Source organism: Phascolarctos cinereus, unplaced genomic scaffold (genome assembly GCF_003287225.1).
Source record: "Phascolarctos cinereus isolate Bilbo 61053 unplaced genomic scaffold, phaCin_HiC Scaffold_3;HRSCAF=262, whole genome shotgun sequence".
Lineage (NCBI taxonomy): Eukaryota > Metazoa > Chordata > Mammalia > Diprotodontia > Phascolarctidae > Phascolarctos > Phascolarctos cinereus.
This window is the reverse complement of record NW_027555736.1, coordinates 61,358,889-61,377,641: the sequence shown is the minus strand read 5'-3', so window position 1 is coordinate 61,377,641 and position 18,753 is coordinate 61,358,889. Positions and strand designations below refer to the sequence as shown.

The 18,753-nt window shown below is 39.4% G+C and overlaps 1 long non-coding RNA gene across 1 annotated transcript; it reads left to right on the top strand.

The window, feature by feature from the left end:
- The first annotated feature begins 10,427 nt into the window (after positions 1-10,427).
- On the top strand, positions 10,428-17,821 carry LOC110201602 (uncharacterized). Its single transcript, XR_013485206.1, has 3 exons — positions 10,428-10,502; positions 11,582-11,777; positions 16,679-17,821. It is a non-coding gene; the product is annotated as an uncharacterized LOC110201602 (long non-coding RNA).
- Positions 17,822-18,753: the final 932 nt, after the last annotated feature.

The window sequence follows — 18,753 nt, the reverse complement described above, 5'->3', positions numbered from 1 at the left end:
TTTGGGGCTTTACTTGTAGCTATTTTAATACTGTTATCCTCCTCTAAGTTTGTGCCATGATCCTCCCTGTCACCATAGTAACTTTCTTTAGTCAAGTTCTTTTTTTTTTTTATTGTGGTTCATTTTTTTGTTGCCTATTTTGTGATTTGATGTTTTTCATGTGAGAGTTGGGTTATAGTTCTACATTGTCCTAAGCTTGTTGTGCTGGGACTCAGAGTCTTGCTCCTGGCTTCCACATTGCTTCAGAGCCTAGCTGCAGGCTTGTGCTGGAGGGGAGGCCTCCTTGTTGGTGTATACTGGGGAGTGGGGCCTCCTAGCTGGCCTCCCTGGATGTGGGGTTTCACAGAAAGTCCTGCCCCAGGGGTGAAGCCTTGCTGCTGAGTCGCCACAAAAATTGGACCTTTGCTGATGGGCCTTAGGGGTGTGGTCTTTCTGCTGGTTGGCCCCAGGGGCAAGTTCTTGCTATTAGCCCAGACCCAGGGGTGGGGCCTTACTACTCATAAGCAATGCAGGAGAAGCCTACCTGGTGGGCTGTGATAGAGTTGGGGTCACTGGGGTGGGGCCTTGCTATGCTGCACAGACTGCTGGCTTGCCTGGGGGCTGGTGGATTGCCCCAGACTAGGAGCTTTGCTGCAGACCCCCTGCTGTGAGGCTGGCTTCTACTGTTCTCAGACCTTGCTCCCTCCAACCCCAGTGAGACAGACCTTTCCTGTTGAGCTGGTAAGCTGTTTCTATATTCCTAGATCCATTATGTAGTAGTTTTTCAGTTGTTTTGAAGAGAATTTGAAAGGGCTCCAGGGGGTTCCTTCCTTAGTCCACCATCTTGGCATTGGAAGTCAAGTCAGGCATTTCAAGAAGCAAAAATAAGAAAGGGGTATATTTCAGACATGAGAAGATATAGCCTGTGCAAAGGAAGCTAGTCAGGAGAAGGGAGCAGGTATACTCAGTCAGCAAACAGCAAGCCCTACAACAGCTTAACTTTGGGGAATTTTGCCTCATGGATGGTGTGTGGGTTGGGTGGCTAATCAGGGGAAGACTGGGGCTTGGCTCTCTGCGGATCAGATGTGGTCCCAGGCTATGACTGCCGGAGAGGAGGAAAAAGTACTTGCCAGTGCAGTTTGTCACAGAGGGGTGGCGGTGAAGGCATTGCTGGTTGTGTTCACTCACAGGAGGGCTAGGTTTCAGTTCAGTATTGGGAGAGAGGGGTGAGCTGACACTTGCAGCTGTCTGAGGGACCGTGGGGAGCATGAGTGTTTGAAGTGGCAGTGGTGCTCAGAGCCCTAGTTGAGGCTCAGGGGTGGAGAGGAGTCCCTGAGGGCACCTGTAGACCAAGGCCTGGGCCAGAGGAGCAGTGATCAAACCTACCCTTGAATCATAGAACATTGGAAGAATAAAAAGGTTAAAGATGCTGAGATAGAGCTCAGAAAACAACAGCAGGAAAAACCTGAAAACTAAGACATTATGCCCCACATCCAATGAACAGAGCCTGACCCGAATGGAAAGCAACAATAAAGAAATAAAATATATTTTTTTAAATGAGTAAGCAACAGAGAAAGACCCTGACCACAGATACTTACTATATTGATAGAAAAGATTAGGGTTCAAACTCAGAAGAAGAAAATGAAGTCAAAACATCTACTTGTAATGCTTCAAATAAAAATATAAAATAGTCACCATTCCTAAAAGAGTTCTTGGAAGAGCTAAAAAAAAAGACTTTAAAAATTAAATAAGAGAGATTGAGAAGAAAATTAGGGGGAAAATGAAAGTAATGCAAGAAAATCAACAAAAGAAAGTCAACTAATTGGGAAAACAGTCACAAAAACTTAAGGAAGAATGTAAGTTCTTAAAAATCAGAATTGGGCAAGGAGAGGCTAATGACTTCATAAGACATCAAGAAATAATAAAACAAAATTTAAAAATGCAAAAAAAAAAGAATGTAAAATATCTCATTAGAAAAATAGCTGACATGGAAAATAGTTAGAAGAGATAATATAAGAGTTGTTGGACTACCTTAAAGTTATGATATAAAAAAAAATCTAAACACTTTGCTTTAAGAAATTATTAAGGAAAATTATTCTGAAATTTTACAACTAAAGGATAAAATAGAGATTGAAAAAATCCACTTATCACTATCTGAAAGAGATTCCAAGATGAAAACCTCACAGGAACATTATAGGTAAGTTCAAAGCTCCCAGGTCAAGGGACAAAAATATATTACAAGCAACTGGAAAGAAATAATATAAATATTGTGGAGCTACAGTCAGGATAACACAAGATCTAGCAGCTTCTACATTAAAAGACCAAAAGGCATGGAATATGATATTCTAAAGAGTAAAAGACCTATGTTTACAACCAAAAATAACCTACTGAGAAAAGCTAAATGTAATACTGTGAGGGGAAAATCATTATTTAATGGATTAAAGGACTTTCAGGTATTCTTGAGGAAAAGACCAGAACTGAAAAGAAAATATGACCAACAAGAATCATGAGAAGGTAAACATGAAAGCTTAATTATAAGGGTTTTTCATAAGATTAGACTATTTACTTCTCATATGGGAAAATGTTATTTGTAACTCTTTAAGGATGTTGTCATTACCAGGGTAGTTCAAAAGAGTATGCATAGATAGAAGGCTTTGAGTTCAGTTGATTATTATGGGATGATCCTCAAAAATAAAATTGTGTGGGAAGAGGTAAAACAGAGCAAATTGTCTCATACGAAAGAGGTGTAAATGAAAGAACTATTTTTTTTTAAGGCAGTTGTGGTTAAGTGATTTGCCCAGGGTCACACAGCAAGTAAGTATCAAGTGTTTGGTCTGAGGCCAGATTTGAACTCAGGTCCTCCTGACTTCAGGGCCGGTGCTCTATCCACTGCACCACCTAGCTGCCCCTTGAAAGAACTATTACAGTAGAGGGAGGAGAGAGTAGAGGGCAAGTTGTGTGGGAAGTTTATTCTCACTGGAACTAGGTTAAAGAGGGAATAACATGTACATCTAATAGGTATAAAAATCTTAACTTATAGAGAAATAGGAGGGTAAGGGGATAGGATAAGAGAAGGACTCTTAGAAGGGTATGAAGATTAGGGAGGCAGTGTTCAGAAGTAAACCAGACTTCTGAAGAGGGAAAGGGTAAAAACAGAGAGAGGTGGACAAACAATGAGGGAAAATATGATGAAAGGTAATGCAAAACTATGAATGTGAATGGGATGAATTCACTCAGAAAATGGAAACAGATAGCAGAATGGGTCAAAAATCAGAACTGAACAATATATTGTTTACAAGAAACGTGTTCAAAAATGAGAAGCACACATAGAGTAAAAATAAAGGGCAGTAGAATTTAATTTTACTTTAGCTAATCTAAAAAAAGGGTTAATCATAATTATAGACAAAGTTAAAGCCAAAATAGATGTAATTAAAAGAGATAAACAGGAAAACTACATTATATTAAAAGGTGCCATAGATAACAAAGCAATATAAATACTAAATATATATGTGCCAAATGATATAGCATCCAAATTTTTAAAGGAAAAGGTAAAAGCATTACAGGTAGAAATACATAACAAAACTATAACAGTGGGGGATTTCAATCTTCACTCAGAACTAGATCATTCTAACCAACAAATCAATAATGAAGATGTCATAGGCAATAAATAGATTCTTAGATAAGCTAGATATGATAGACATCTGGGGATTTTTCTTTTTCTCAGTGATTCATAAAACCTTTACAAAAATTAACCATATATTAGGGCATAAAAACTTTGTAGTTAAATGAAGAAAAAATAAATGTGTCCTTTTCAGATCATAATGCAAAAAACACATTTAATAAAGAACCAGAGAAACACAGATTAAAAATTAATTAGAGGTCAATTAACAAATCTTAAAGAATGAGTGGGTTAAGGAAGAAGTCATAGCGTCTCACACCTATCAGATTACTAATATGGCAAAAAAGGAAAATGATAAAGGGAAAGGATATGGGAAAATTGGGACACTAATGCACTGTTTGTGAAGTTGTGAACTGATCCAACTATTCAGGAGAGCAATTTGGAGCTATGCTCAAAGGGCAATCAAACTGTGCATGCCATTTGATCCAGCAATACCACTACTAGTCCCAAAGGTATTATAAAAAAAAGGAACGGACCTACATGTGCAAAAATATTTATAGCAGCTCTTTCTATAGTGGCAAAATATTGGAAATTGAGGGGCTGCCCATCAGTTGGGGAATGGGTGAACAAGTTGTGGTATATGAATGTAATGGAATACTATTGCGCTATAAGAAAGGAGGAGCAAGTAGATTTGTAACAAATCTGGAAAGACTTGTATGAATTCATGCAAAGTGAAATGAGCACAACCAGTAAAACATTGTATACAGTTAACAGCAACATTGTGTGATGATCAACTATGAATGACTTAGCTTTTCTCAGTAATGCAATGGTTCAAGACATTTACAAAGACTCATAATGGAAAATGCTATCCACATCCAGATAAAGAACTTAACAGACTGTGAATACAGATCAAAACATACTATTTCCATTTACTTTTTTTGTTTTTTGTTTTTTCATTTTGATGTTTCTTCTTTCAAAACTGTGACTAATGTGGAAACATGTCTTACATGATTGCATATATATAACCTATATCAAATCACTTACCATTTTAAGAAGAGAGAAGGGGAGAAAGGGAACTAAAATCATGTAAAATGAATGCTAAAAATTGCCTGTACACATGGTTGGAAAAATTATATATTACTTAAAAAAGAAAGAAAATATTTACACTTCATTAAAACAAAGATGTAAATCAGCATGAAAAATGAGAAGTGGTTATTTTTAGGCTGGAGGAATTTGCTTCCATGCTCCAGATCATCAAGAGAAAGGAGGAGGAGAAGGAAAATTAGGAAGAAAAGGAGGAGGAAGAGGAAAAGGAAGAAGATGAAGAAGATAAAGACAAAGACAAAGAAGAGGAGGAGAAGGATGATGAGTGAGGAGGAGAAGGAAGAGGAAGAGGCAGAAAAGCTCAAGATAATTTATTTAGGAAGGAAGAGAAGAGGAGTGGTGGTTGGCTACCTTCTGCTGAAAGGTACTGAAACAGCCATGTGTCAACCTGATAATGACAATAGAGGCACCTGTCTCAAACAGCTCTCTAGATTAATCACAGTGGATTACTAATATCAGTACTTCAAAAGGACACAAGTGACTTTGCCAGAAATGACCTAGAAAGTATTTAACTAGGATTATAAATCTTTAAGAAAGAAAGTGAAGACCATAAGGTTTCATCAAATTCAAGAGATGCCATAGACAAAGGAAGGTTAGGAAAGTTAGCAGTTGGTTAAGAAGATGGTATCCTAGAACTTGATTAGGGTTTCTGGACCAAAGCTCAACAAATAAGAATGAGAGGCTTCGAACCCAGAGATATACCTAACAAGAACTAACTGCATTTGTCTAGGTTGTTGAAAGTCTAATCAAAGGAGAAAGAGAGATATTCTACATGTGATTTCATTGGTATAGGGAACTCCAGGGTAAGGAACCTCCCTCTACAAATGCAGGTCAATCTGCAATTTAGAGTCTTGGAGAATTGCTTAGAGCCTATGCTCTATTTAAGTGACATAACGATATGTATCAGAGGCAAAATTTCAACCTGGGTCTGCTTGGCTTTGAGGCCAGTTCTCTGTCCACTATGCCATATTGCCTCTTTTAAGGCTAATTGAAAGGGCATTAAACTGAAAAGGAAGGGAGAAATAAAAACTAGTCTACATCCACCAATCTAGATACTGTAGAAAATAGCTACAAGATAGGAAGAAAAGTGGCAGTCAAAATACCGAGAAATTCAGAAGTCAAAATCCAAGAAAAAATTCAGTCATAACAGCCACAGCTCATATTGTTTATTACAATAAGCTCCAAATGGTTACATGACTTAGAATATGACAGGTTTTGTTGTAAACAAGAGGAGAAAAGAGGAAGGAAAGATGTACCTTTCCAAACTATGAATAGGAGACAGATTCTTAATTAAATAAGGATTAGATATGACCATAAAAGATTAAAAATGGACAATTTTTGTTGCTTAAAATTGAGAACTTGCACAAAAAAAGCAATGTCCAGATTGTGCAAGTTAGAATTGTTAAGGAAACAGTTTTTACTGGGTGGAATCTTTGGAGCAAATTTCTCAGATAAAAGTGCTCTTGGTTTATTTTGTTTGACTATACTTACTGCTTACAGGAGAGGGCTTTGGTAGTAGATAGGGAAGCAGGTGATGGGCAGTGACACAAAAATGTAAGAAAAGAAAGAAAATTCCATCAATGAAACATTAAAAACAAACATATAAGAGGGGAAATAGAGGGTAATAATAGGGATTATAGACAAGAAGGGCAGTTTTGTTGTTAACTGTGTTACATTTAATATATGCTTGGAAAACTTTATATGTATAACAGTTCACAGTTTCGTACACTACTCTCTTTTTTATTCTTTGTATATTGAAATATTCACATTCCTTGTTGGTTTGCTAAATTCACAATTTAACATTAAGAATCTAGGGTTGAAGCAATAGGGCTGGGGCATGGCACTCTCTCTTTTTTGCACTAAGGGGCCCCTCTCACCTCTGGACATATGCATATGGTCCAAACAGCATCACCCTTGAAGAGCGTGGCCTTTAATGGGAGAAGTTAGAACCCCATTTCTCATACTCTTTGGCTCATTTTGCCCCTCACTCTAGCACTTAACATTTTAGTTTTGGCTCACTAGATCAACCAGGCTTATCCAGATTCATCACATCTAAGGTCTCCCTAAAAGTGGAAGTAGGAATCAGGAATGGGACAGTTATTTATTTCCTATACACAAAAGATTGTCATGTGGAAACTTAGACTGATCCCAGAGAGTAGAGGTAGGAAACACTCACTAATGATCAAGTTACCAAAAATGGACTAATGGACTGTCTTGGGAGATAAGGGCTTCTACTTATTGAAAGTCTTCCTGGCAAAAGCTGGCTAACCACTTTTCAAGTATGTTGTTGAGGGAACTCATTTTTAGGTAAGGTTGTGGCCTGTCAGTTAGGGTCCTTTCAGTTATGAAATTCAGTCTCTGTGATTCTCTTCTAATCTGCCAGTACCTACTGGGAACAGTGAAAAGAAGAGCTGGGGGGCGGAGCCAAGATGGCGGAGTGAAAGCAGTGACTGGCTTGAGCTCTCCCCCAAATACCTCCAAATACTCATAAAAAATGGCTCTAAACACATTCTGAAGCAGCAGAACCCACAAAAGGACAGAGTGAAACAAATTTCCAGCCCAAGACAACCTGGATGATTGATAAGAAAGGTATATCATGCAAGGCTGCGAGAGGAGCACAGTGTGGCATGGGCACACAGGCCGCAGCAATGCCTCAGAGGACTGAATCGCGGGCAGCTGCGGAGGTTTCCAGACTCCTCAATCCACAAATGCCAAAGACAACTTAGAAGGTCAGTGAGAAAAGTCTGTTTTTGAGGTGCTGAGAGAGGAATGCAGGGTCTCAACTTCCTTCCCCAAGAGCATGACCCTAGTGGGGGGGAAGGGGGAGAGAGGACAGCTGCCTCCTGAGCTTCTGGCCCATAGACTGAGGGGGAATCCAGTGGCTGATCAGAGAGGGATTGCAGGGATCTCTTTGCCAGTGCTGAGGCAGGAATCTCTCACTTTGCCCATGTTTCGATCTGGGTCACAGTTCTGGGTGGCGGTCCTGGGGTGAGGAGGAGCGCTGGTGTGGTGGAGCTTGTAGTGGCTGTGGAGAGGAACCCCTCCTCACAATTACAGGTCCCTACAAGTATCTCTGAAATCAGCTGTACAAACCCCCAAAGCTTGGGACAGTACATTCTCCACATTGGAAGCAGACTCATACCTTAACAAAGTTTACAACTCAAGTAATTGGCCAAGATCATGAGCAAGCAGCGCAAAAAGAATTAGACTATGTTGTCTTACTTTGGTGAAAAAGAAGATCAAAATATACAACCAGAAGAAGACAACAAAATCAAAGCTCCTACATCCAAAGCCTCCAAGAAAAGTATGAATCAGTCCCGGGCCTTGGAAGAGCTCAAAAGGGATTTTGAGGAGCAAGTAAGGGAAGTAGAGGAAAAACTGGGAAGAGAAATGAGACTGACGCAAGAAAATCATGAAAAACAAGTCAACAGCTTGCTAAAGGAGACCCAATAAAATACTGAAGAAAATAACACCTTAAAAAATAGCCTAACCCAAATGGCAAAAGAGGGCCAAAAAGCCAATGAGGAGAAAAATGCCCTAAAAAGAAAAATTGGACAAATGGAGAAGGAAGTCCAAAAGATTACTGAAGAAAATACTTCCTTAAAAATTAGAATAGAGCAATTGGAAGCTAATGACTTTATGAGAAATCAAGACACTGTAAAACAAATCCAAAAGAATGAAAAATTGAAAACAATATGAAATATCTCATTGGAAAAACAACTGACATGGAAAATAGATCCAGGAGAGACCATTTAAAAATTATTGGACTATCTGAAAGCCATGATCAAAAAAAGAGCCTAGACATCATCTTTCAAGAAATTATCAAGGATAACTGCCCTCATATAGTAGAACCAGAGGGCAAAATAGAAATTGAAAGAATCCATCCATCTCCTCCTGAAAGAGATCCCCAAAGGAAAACTCCTAGGAAAATTATAGCCAAATTTCAGAGTTCCCAGGTCAAGGAGAAAATATTACAAGGTGCCAGAAAGAAACAATTCAAGTACTGTGGAAACACAATCAGGATAACACAAGATTTAGCAGCATCTACATTGAAGGACCGCAGGGCATGGAATATAATATTCTGGAGGGCAAAAGACATAGGATTACAACCAAGAATCACCTACCCAGCAAAACTGAGTATAATCCTTCGGGGAAAAATGGTCATTCAGTGAAATAGAGGACCTTCAAGCATTCTTGATGAAAAGACCAGAGCTGAATAGAAAATTTGACTTTCAAGTATAAGACTCAAGTGGAACATGAAGAGGTAAACAGGAAAGAGAAATCATAAGGACTTATTAAGATTGGACTGTTTACATTCCTGCATGGAAAGATGATATTTATAACTCATGAGACTCTTGTCAGTATTAGGGTAGTTGGAAGAAAAAAAATTATATGTATGTATAGATAGATAGATAGATAGATAGATAGATAGATAGAGGGCACAGAGTGAGTTGAAGATTAAGGTGTCATATCTGGAGAATAAAATTAAGGATGAGGGAGGATTATACTCAGAGAAGAAGAAAGGGAGAGGTAGAATGGGGTAAATTATATCACACAAAAAAAAACAGAAAAGTCTCTTACAGTGGAGGGGAAATGGGGGAAGATGAGAGGGAATGAGTGAATCTTCTCATAGGATTTGGCTAACGGAGGGAATAACATACACATTCAATTGGGTATGGAAATCTGTCTTACCCTATAGGAAAATAGGGGATGAAGGGGACAAGAGAGCAGGGGGATGATTGAAAGGAGGGCAGATTGGGAAAGGGGGTAATCAGAAGCAAATACTTCTGAGGAGGGACAGGGTCAAAAGAAAGAATAGAATAAATGGGAGGGCAGGACAGGATTAAGGGAAACAGAGTTAGTTTTTCACAACATGTCTACTATGGAAATGTTTTGCATAACTGCACATGTATAACCTATATTGAGTTGCTTGCCTTTTCAGTAAGGGTGGGTGGGGAGGGAGGAAGGGAGAAAATTTGAAACCTAAAGTTTTAAAAACATATGTTTAAAAAAATGTTTTCACATGCTACTAGGAAATAAGAAATACAGGAAATGGAGTACAGAAGTCTATCCTGCCCTACAGGAAAATAGAAGGGGAAGGGGATAAGAGAAGGGGGGAGAGATAGAAGAGAGAACAGACTAGGGGAAGGGATATTCAGAATGCATGCCATCTTGGGGTGGGGGGAGGGGTGAGATGGGGTGAAAATTTGGAACACAAAATCTTGTGGAAGTGAATGTTGAAAACTAAAAATAAATAAATTTATATTTAAAAAAAGAAAAAAAAGAAAATAAGAGGTGGATATTTGGTTCAGTTGTTTATTAATCTGAGGAAGCAGGACAAGGACAGAGCTCTACCTTGTAAACAGAATTGATTCTTTATATCCTGTGAAATCCAACCTCTTTATTCTTGGGTTAAACTAGAGAACACTCTGCCCTGTTATCTCTTTCCTGTTGGATGCCAGGCAAGTTTCTGATCAGAAATACGGCCTATGGAACTTGGGTCAAAGATCTGTATGTTTAACTTGGTTCCAGGAAGGGGACTTTCCAACAGATTCTCAGGCAAAGTTTCTATCTGTAACTAGAGTTACGGTCAAAGATCTTTCCATTTTGAGGTTCCTCATCTCCTTTTAGGTTCTTTGGTTCCTTTGGAAGTATGGCACTCTTTAGAAACAGGCCAGATCTGGTGCAGGGAAAAGAAAAAGGGACATGGAATTATCCTGGTCTCCTGCTGAAGAGTTGCCTATGGACTCCTGGAAAGGAAAAACAAGATTTAGAAAAATTTTCCAGGTCTAAGCCATTGGTAGGAATGAAGAAAGAAGGAAAAATGAAGGAAGGGAGGGAGGAAAGGAGAAAGGCAAGAAGAAAGGAAGGAAAGGAGTGACAGAGGAAGGGAAGGAGGAAGGAAAGAACAAAGGAAGGAAAAAAGGAAAGAAGGAAGGGAGGGAGGGAAGAAAATGAAGAAAGAAAGGATGAAAAATGAGAAGAAAGGAAGGGGAAAGAAGGAAGGAAGGAAGATAAAAGAAGGAAGAGAAGGGAAGGAAGGAAGAAATAGAGGAAGGGAGAGAAAGCAAAAATATAATTAAAAATTGTGGCCACCACAGCCCCCTAGTCAAATCTCCATTAATTTTTTTTTCTTATGAGAGCATGTCAAAACTGTCATGTATGCATCAAAATTTCACTCTTGGATGACAAGGCTAGGATCTGAATGAATTCTTTCAGTCACTGAGCAGCAGCTGATGAACGTCTTTACAAGGTTCAAAAATTGATTACAGAGATGTACAACATAAGACTGCACATAGTTGTATTGATTTTAAATAAGAAAGATATCAATATTTTAAATCAATTAAGCTAACAAAATTTTTTGTATGTTTATGGCATTTGTATTTCTGAAGTAATTAAATCTTACAACTGCACTAAGACTTTTGGACACCCAGTATATCCAGTCCTGTGTTAGGGACTATAGAGAATCCTAGGAAATGGAAGGCATGCAGAAGAAGGCAGCCAGACTAGCCTGGGCAGTGAGGGTAATGAGTATACAGTATGTGAGTTGGAAAGACAAGAGATGTGTCTGTCTTTAGTGGAGAGTTCTCATTAGGACAGAGTGGGAAAGAAGCCAGTATAAGAAGGGTGGGGAATAACTTGTATAATAATTCATTTTGTAGACACCGGGGAGTCAATAAAATAACAATCAAGAGACTGAGAGGATCCAAAGCAGTGAAACTGGCAGTGGTCTTTGCAGGCTGGTTTGGAGGGAAAAGACAGCTGGTGGCAGCACCACCAGGAGGAGACAATAGTGACGAGGCAAATAGTGAGGCTGGCTGAAGACCTCTGCCATTTATCTTTCTAAAACAACTGATCTCAACTTTCTCCCCATCCAAGGTCTGCAGGATGGCTGTTTTTTCCTGGTTCCCACTCCTCCTCATCATCATGGTAAGGACTGACTGCTCAGAGCCAGTTTTGAGTGAGAGGACTGAGCAGCCCTTCTGCTTCCTGGTCTCTTGTGGTACCCCTGGGGCAAATGGGGCTCCTGGAAAAGATGGAAGAGATGAGCTCAAGGGAGAAAAGGGACAACCAGGTACAGACCAGTTGGGATCCTTCTCCGTGGGTCTTCATTACTACAGGTGTTCCTACATGATGACTGCCTCTTCCAGGAGTTCAGACTCAACACATGAGGTCACATTTATCAACGATGTTGAATTGTTTCTCTAGATACAATCTCTGTCCAAAAACCTTTTCTATAAACAAGGGAGTGAAATGATCAAGGCTTTTCTATTGATCCCACTGCGGTAATCTGGCTCCTCCAGTTTCCACATAGTCAAAGGAAGAATTAAGTTGGTGCCTTACCAAAATAGGCAGTGTATGGGGCCATTTTCAAAGGCAATCTTTTGAGAATCTCTCAAACCACTCATCTTTGGTGAAACCTGTGGGATACTGCTTGCTTAGTAAGACTTAAAATAAACACTGATTACTGGGAAGAAAGTCTGGGAACTCTTTCATGAGGTCACCGGTTTGTTTTATACCCTCATAAGGTGTCCACATGGAGTTCACAGGGAAATATTTTTTCCTCATTTTATTCCATTTTGTAGAGAAGTAGATGGCTATGAGTTCAGAGTAGTGCATACCCATCTGAATGGTGGTTTTGTTTCTAGAGGTATATCAATTAATTGGGAAAATATACAATAATTACATTTCTTGGCATATAAGTTTTAAGACTTTTATGTCTTTCAAAAAATTTCAATATGCAATATGTCCTCCATTTCTTGTGATCCTTTGTTATATGTAATTTAGGGAAATGAAGAACATATACTCTGACCTGGAAAAAGAAAACCAAGAAAATATATTTCCATTATCAACAGTTTTGTTAACTTAAGTAGATTTGTGAGCAATATACATTCATGGGATGTTTCAACAAGAGTTGCCTTGAGCCTTACCATCCATTCCTAACAGCTAATCTCACACTTAACCTTATGTAAGAGCATAGAATACAATTTCAGAATGATAGAGCATTCTGAGAAATCTTAGATCTTATCTCCTTCAAGTCACTCATTTGGTAAATAGGAAAACTGAGGACCCTTGTATCACTGGGTCAGATCATGTCAAGTGCCTGCTCCATAAATTTTTGTGGCTCCCTATTGCCTCTAGGATCAAATACAAAATCCTTTCATTGGTATTCAAAGCCCTTTATAACCTACCCCTCTCCTATTTTTCCAGTTTTTTTTTTTTACCCATTACACCCTGTCATGTGCTCTTTGATCCAGTGACATTGGCCTCCTTGCTGTTACATGAACAAGACACTCCATATCTCAGCTCCAGGAAAATTCTCTGGCTGTCTCCCATCCCTGGAATGCTCTCCCTCCTCATCTCTGCCTCCTGGCCTCCTTCAAGTCACATCTAAAATCACACTTGTCATAGGAAGCTTTCTTTTCCTTTCCTTTCCCTTGATTCTAGAGCAGGATTCCCTCTGTTATTTCTAGTCAGTCTTGCATATGTTTGGATGTATTTGCTTGCTGGCCTCTCCCCCACTAAACTGTGAATTTCTCGAGAGCAGGGACTGTCTCTTGCCTCTTTTCGTATCCCTAGTACTTAGCATAGTGCCCATTACATTGTAGGCATTTAATAAATGTTTATTGACTCACTGACTGACTGAAAGCTGAACCAATAAAGTGAATTGCCCATGGTCATATAGTTAGTGGCAAAACCACAAGAACTCAGGTCTGTTCCATGTCAAATTCCCCACTTTCCAAGCATTGTCACAATTTTGGTCAAAATTCATTTTCCCTTCCTGTTCTGTGTCTTAATCCATAACTGACTGTCCCAGCAGACTCCCAGCACCTTCCCACCCCATTTTTCCCCTTCCCCTTTAGTTCTTCCAGGCAGTTGCTCTAAAGGGCCTTGCCAAATACCAGTGGGATTCCAAGCACTTCTGCCTCACATATTATACTTCACCAAAAGTTAGAAAGAAAATCATTATTACTTGTCTATGGAGTCAGAAGACTAATGGAGCTTAAATTGCTCATTGGGTGTTTTTTTTTTTTTAACCAAACAGAGCATGGCATATGGTCAGTTAACAGGCATTCATTAAGCTCTTATTATGTGATAGGCCCTGTACAAAGCTCCGGAGATTCAAAGAAAGGCAAAAACAGTCCCTTCCTCAAGTAGTAGACATTTTAATGGGTGAAGCACCATGTAAATAAGTACATTTAAGATATTTACAGAGTAGATGAAAGTAATCTGAAAAAAGAAGACATTAGAAGGTGGCACGTTGAGATTGGGGTTGCCCCCCCAACAGGAGATGTGATTTGAGCTGCATCTTAAAGGAAGTCAAGGAAGCCATGAGTCAGAGGTGAGGGGGAAGAGCATTCCAGGTGTCTCTGTACCTTTTCTAAGGGAGAGTTTGGAGTGTGACATTCAAGGAACAGAAAGTAGGCTAATACGGCTGGATGACAGAGTAGAATGGAGGGGTAGTAATCAGTAATAGCCCACTTTTATGGAGACTTTACGAAATGTCTTCTTTCTAACATTCCTGTGAAGTCATTCCGTCCAAGATATTTTCATAGCTATAGAGCTGCAAAGAACCTTAGAGACCAACCAAACTCCATTATTTTACAGTTGAGGAAACTGAGGCCCAGAGAGGGTGCCTCCAGGTGATTAGTCAGTGACTATTGGCTCTATCCCCTGTGCTTGGCACAGTGATTAAGAAAAGCTTTTTCCATCCATCCATTCAATGAGCAATACCATACACTTCCACTAAGCACCAAATAACGGCTCTAGGGGCTAAAGGCAATAGGAAGGAGATACAGCCACAGTTTGGGATGGTCAGAGAAGGTTTCATAGAGAAAGTAGGACTTGCATTGATTTTTAATGCAGGAACAGATCACAGATAGAACGAAGAACAGAGAACAGTGTTTTCTCATGATGCCAACAAACATAAAGGACCCTAAAGCTTATTGTCATCACAGAGGTGAAGGCTAGCCCACTTCTTCCCCACAAGAGAGGCCATATGGTATGATGGAAAAAGCACTAGATTTGGCAGCAGAGGACTTTACAAATCTTGACTCTATCATTTACTGTCTGTGTCACCCTGAGCAAATGACTTAACCTCTTTAAGTATCAATTACTCCATCTATAAACTGTGGGGTTTGGACTAGATGACCCCAGATGTCCCTTCCTACTCCAAGGCTATGTATGATTCAATGATCCATGCCTTCCTGTGCCTGGAAGTCCTAGGCACACAAGAGCCTGGAAAGGCATAATATGACCTCTACATGGACACCAAACCAGACAGGTAGGAATAGGTAGGGACAGGGGTTCCAAATGAAGTTGATGAGAAAAAAATGTTCTAATTCAATCCAGTGTTCTGCTTTTTGGAATAGCCCTAACAAATTTTGATGATGGAAGAGGCTTTACTTAGAGTTCACTCTGCGAGAATCCTATATGTTCTGGGGCACACTTTACCTATAAACTCAGGTAGCAGCTACTTGTGTGGTGTGATTTGAGAAGCACTAGAAAAAGGCTCTTATATCCCCAAATACCTCCTATATCAACCTATCACAGTGCTTGAACTTCCCCCATTGGAAAGCAAAATCTTTGGCTTGGAGCATTGATCTCTTTTACCTATACATTTACTGTCATTTTCTGCATGGGTTAGTTTTGCTGAGGTATTTTCCCTTTCTTTCTTTTTTTTAATCTTTGCTATAAGAGATGGTTCACTAAGTGGGAGATTTTAAAATATTTGAAAATGAAGGCGACATAAGAACAAAACATGCCAATAAAAATAAAAATGCACATTCCCTTTGGAGGTATTAATTATGAATTCTTCAGTGTGTTTATGCTTCACACCGAAGAATTCATAATTAATCATTAAATCTCTTTCATAGGTTTCATAGGGGAGATCCAAAGGAATGTATTGGCTTTAGATTGGGGGAGAAGTAAAAGAAAGAAATAGAGTACTAGAAGGCCAATTCTGTCAGCTTCAGGAGAAGGGCCATCCACCAGGCTAGGGTCCACACTTTCTTTTTTTTTAATTTTTAATTTATCTTCAGTTTTAAATAATATTTTATTTTTTTCCCAAATACAGGTCAAAAAAATTTTCAGCATTCATTTTTACATGATTTACATGATTTTACATGATTTCCAAATTTTTCTCCCTCCCTGTCTCCCTCCCTCCCCTTCCCTCTTCTGAAAAAGTGTGCCCCAGAATGTATAGGATTCTCGCAGAGTGAACTCTAAGTAAAGCCTCTTCCATCATCAAAATTTGTTAGGGCTATTCCAAAAAGCAGAACACTGGATTGAATTAGAACATTTTTTTCTCATCAACTTCTTTTGGAACCCCTGTCCCTACCTATTCCTACCTGTCTGGTTTGGTGTCCATGTAGAGGTCATATTATGCCTTTCCAGGCTCTTGTGTGCCTAGGACTTCCAGGCACAGGAAGGCATGGATCATTGAATCATAGGACCATAGCCTTGGAGCAGGAAGGACATCTGGGGTCATCTAGTAGGTCATCTAGGTAGGCAATTGGATATAGGTTATACATGTGCTATCATATAAAACATTTCTTTATTAGTCACAGTTGTGAAAGAAGAAACAGACCAAAGGAAAAAAAAACATGAAAAAGAATAAAATAAGTAAAAAAAAGATTCCATCTGTATTAAGAGTCCATCAGTTCTTTTTCTGGATGTGGACAGCATTTTTCTCTGAGTCCTTTGTACTTGTGATCATTTGATCATTGTGTTGATGAGAAGAGCTGAGTTATTCATAGTTGATCATCACAGGATGTTGTTGATACCATGCACAGTGTTTTCCTGGTTCTAATCATTTCACTTTGTCATCAGTTTGTAAAAGTCTGTCCAGGTTTTTTCCTGAAATCTGCCTGTTCATCATTTCTTATAGCGCAATAGTATTCCACTACATTCATATACCATAGCTTGTTCAGCCATCCCCCAACTGATGGACATTCCCTCAATTTCTGTCCCCAGAACAGCTGATATGAGGGTCTGCATCAGAAGTCCAGGACAAATTGGACATGCTGAAGAAAAGCAGCCTCTGGGACTCTGCAAGCAGCCCAGCAGAAAGCAATGCCATTGGGCTCAAGAGAAACATTATTAGGGCTCCACAAAGGGGAGAAAGGAACTTTCAATGAAATGACTTCCAGGAGCTGTGATTTTTTGCCACATATATTACACCAAGCTTGAGTTCACTTTCTTCTGGACTCTCTATGTACTTGTGGGAATGCATTTCTTCTATTTGGGCAGCTAGGTGGCATAGTGGAATGAGCACAGGGCCTGAAGTCAAAAAGATTCATCTTCCTGAGTTCAAATCTGGCCTCAGACACTTACTAGCTGTGGGACCCTTGGCAAGTCATTTAACCCTGTTGTCCTCTGTTTCCTCATCTGTAAAATAAGCTGGAGAAGGAAATGGCAAACCACTCCTGTATGTTTATCAAGAAAGCCCCAAATGAAGTCACAAAGAGTCAGACATGACTGAAAAGACTGAACAGTAAAAATGCCTTCAGTGTGGTGTACCAGTTTGTACCGTAACATTATTATGTATGTTCTCACTATGTGTTTAGTATCATTACTAAACACTGGTTGCTAATTAAGTCAGGCTGACTAATTGATATCAACTGATAATCAATGGAGGAAGTGCATTGGCAAGGCCTCATGAGCTATGGCATCAGAAGACCCCTCAGAGTCCCCTACAAAGCCTGAGAGGAAAAGTAGTAGCCATCCTCTGAGGACCACTTGAACAAGACCCTCCATCTTCTGACTGAGCATTTTCACTGGCTCTCCCCCATGCCTAGAATGCTCTTCCTTCTCATCTCTACCTCCTAGCTTCCCTCAAGTACCAGCTAAAGTCTCATCTTCTGCAAGAAGCTTTTCCCAGTCCCTCTTAATTTCAGCATCTTCCCTCTGTTGACTATTTCTTATTTAACCTGCAACCACAGGTATATGTACATAGTGGTTTGCAAGGTTTCTCCCCTCATTAAACTTGGAGCTCTTTGAGAGCAGGGAATGTCTTTTACCTTTCTTTGTAGCAAAGTGCATGGCACAGAGTAGGTGCTTAAAAAATGTTTGTTGATTGACTGACCTGGTTTGCCAATGCAGTGGAGCCCCAGAGTACACCCTATATTTATAATAATCCTAGGAGGGAGACATTATTATCTATATTTTATGATAATAGCAATAAAATAATTAACATTTATATAGTACTTTAAGATTTGCAAAACCCTTTACATGTGTTATCTCATTTGAACCTCACAATGCCCCTCTGAAGTAGGTGCTATTATTATCTCAGTTTTACAGATGAGGAAACTGAGGTTAAATGGCTTAAATGCAAGAGGTTAAATGACTTGCCCAGGGTCACACAGTAGACATCAAAGGTAGGATTTGAATCTCGCTGGTTTTGGCCTCCCTGTCCAACACTTTTCCCACCATACTAGGTTGCCAAGGAAAGGGGAATATTTAATAGTAGAAAGGAGAGATAGCATTTGAAACTGAGAAACTGAGGAGGTACTGAGCTAGTTTGCTATTTTATAGAATCCCCACAGGGTATAAGTGCTGCAGAAATGCTGTGTATGGAAGTAGATATAAAGAAAGATGTGATTAGAATGGAAGATCACCATTAAGTGATCATCATTAGGCATTACTCCACTGTCTCACATACATAGAAAAGAAAAGACAGGACCTCTGACTTCATATGGTATTTATAAGACCAACCAATTTAAATCTGGAAAGAACCTCAGAGATCATTTCCAACACTCCATTCTAGAAATGAGGAAACTGAACCTCAGAGAGGTGGTAAATGTACCCAGAGGATACATACAAGGTAGCAGAGAGAGGATTTCAACCTCTGACTCCAAATCTAGTACTATTTCTATTGTATCACATCTGTACAACTCACCTGACACATATTTTCATTGTTAGTTATCTTCTTCTATCTCTTACTTCCTCAAATAGATCCCTGGAGGGTAGCTTCCATGCCTTCTCCCTTTCTTAGAAGTTCCATGGAGTTCCTATTCTACTACAGTAGTCTCTCTTTTAAAGAAGAGAAT